Source organism: Phoca vitulina, unplaced genomic scaffold, assembly GCF_004348235.1.
Source record: "Phoca vitulina isolate PV1807 unplaced genomic scaffold, GSC_HSeal_1.0 scaffold70, whole genome shotgun sequence".
Classification (NCBI taxonomy): Eukaryota; Metazoa; Chordata; class Mammalia; order Carnivora; family Phocidae; genus Phoca; species Phoca vitulina.
The window spans coordinates 3858852-3860968 of NW_022589773.1; the positions used below are offsets into that span (position 1 = coordinate 3858852).

The window sequence follows — 2117 nt, forward strand, 5'->3', positions numbered from 1 at the left end:
TTTTAAAAAAATTCCTCTTTCTTGGGGCGCCTGGCTGGTTCAGTTGGAAGAGAGTGTGACTCTTGATCTGGGGGTTGTGAGTTCAAGCCCTGTGCTGGGTGTAGAGATTACTAAAAAATAGATAAACTTAAAAAAAATTCTTATTTCTTGACATCCTTTGGATTTAGTTTTGGTTTGCTTATCTTTAAATTTTTTTTCTGATTCTATTTTTGTTTGGAGGTGGTGTTCTATTTTTAAGTCTCTTATTGTTCTCTCATAAAATAGAAGGACCTTGGGGTGCTTAAACTCTGTTCACTCCCTTCCCCTTGAACACTATTGCAGTTGTATTTTATCTCCAGAATGTTCTTTGCCACGAACTAGATTATTATTGTTTTACACAGTGAATTTGTTTAGATTTACTTACCTATTTACTACTCCAGTATCTTTGCTCACCATTTTTTTTTTTTTAAATTGAATTCTTTAGATAATCCTCTTGCCTGCAGTACAGTCCTTGCAATGTTTTAGTTAATCTAAAAATCTCCTTATTGCACTTCTTTCTTGAAAAGCAGTCCTCCAGGGGCACCTGGGTAGCTCTGTGGGTTAAGCATCTGCCTTGTGCTCAGGTCATGATCTCAGGGTCCTGGGATGGAGTCCCTCATCCGGCTCCTGCTCAGTGGGGAGTCTGCTTCTCCCCTGCTTGTGCCCTCTCTCTAGCTCTCAAATAAATAAATAAATAAAATCTTAAAAAAGAAAAAGAAAAGAAAAGCGGTCTTCCAGTAATTTATTATGAAGATTTCCAAACATATAGCAAAGCTGAAAGAATTTTTTTCAAGTGACTCTTTATATTGAAATAAGACACTTATTGAATATTATTATTTTATTTCAAGTCCAATTTTGGTTCCAGAGAAGGCAGTGTTGTCTTAAAGGCTTGGATAAGGTTTTCTTTTTCTTTTATTCCAGGAAGATCACTTAACAACAAATACTTGAGGTTTCTTAAGCGATGTAAAGCAATGATGTCCTTGTATGTGATATTCCCACAAGAAATTGTTTCCATTTCCAACATGCTTTTTTTATAAATTTTCAAGTTTACCAAGTCTCTCCAAGCACCGGGCCTTGATTTAATGGCACGCTCATAGCCTCATTTTTCCAACATGCTGTAAGCGTTCCCGTGACCAAATGCAGCGCTGGTGATACAAGAGTTGGTGGCATCAATCGCCTGAATCTTGTATTCGCCCAGAGGGCCTGTGGGGAGGTTGTGGTAGTCCTTCTGCCACCTCCCGGGGCCGGGGTGGTGAACCAGGGCCCCGGTGCGCAGCAGCGGCTCACACACGGCCCTGTCCCAGCCTACATCCGCATGCGCTCCCCATGCACTGTATTAAACACCGCATTCAACCAGTCCCGGGAGGATCTGCGGTCCCATGACATTGGAAGTTTCTTGAAGCCACAGAACTGCGAGAAATTTTTCCTGACAGCCTCACCTGATCTGGGAGTGCCTGCGGGCGGGCCTGGGGGGCTCCCCGGGGGGCTTCTCGGTGGCAGGCCGGCTGGCATTCGGAGGCCCTGGTCGCTGTGATAAGGGAGCTGCAGAGCCAGCACCTCCCGCCTGCACCGCTGCTTCTCTCGCGGGCGCCTCTCGAGGGGCTGGTGCCCCGGCTGGACTTCGCTGTCCCTGGCGGGAGAGAAGATCGGGGTCCCGTGCAGCTCTGCTGCAGCCTGGGGTCCCGGGGCCCCTGCAGCATTCATTCGCTGTGTTTGTGTGTGTGTGTGGGCGGGGGGGATTGGGAGGGGAAGAGTAAGAAAGGCGGTGTTGAGTAGAGGTCAAGAACACTTCTCACAAAGCTCAAAGAATTTTATAGTCAACACCCACATACTCACCACCTGGACTCTACCATTGCTTGAAAAGAATATTTGCTGGAGCCAGAGTTCCAGCTTGCTGGTTATTTTCTGTCATTCGGTGCGTCGTCGTGGGGCCTCCAGCGGATGGATATCAAGACGTCGGCTGTCAGACTTACGGCCATTTCTCTGTAGATAATCTATCTTCTCTCTCTGGCTGTTTTAAAAAAATTCTTTCATCTCTGACGTTCTTTAGTTTCACTATGATGTACCTCCCAGGTATTGGGGTTTCATTAAGTGTCATG

General features: G+C 45.7%; 1 pseudogene; it reads right to left on the bottom strand.

The window, feature by feature from the left end:
* Positions 1 to 856: 856 nt before the first annotated feature.
* Positions 857 to 1722, bottom strand: LOC116624752 (annotated as a pseudogene).
* Positions 1723 to 2117: the final 395 nt, after the last annotated feature.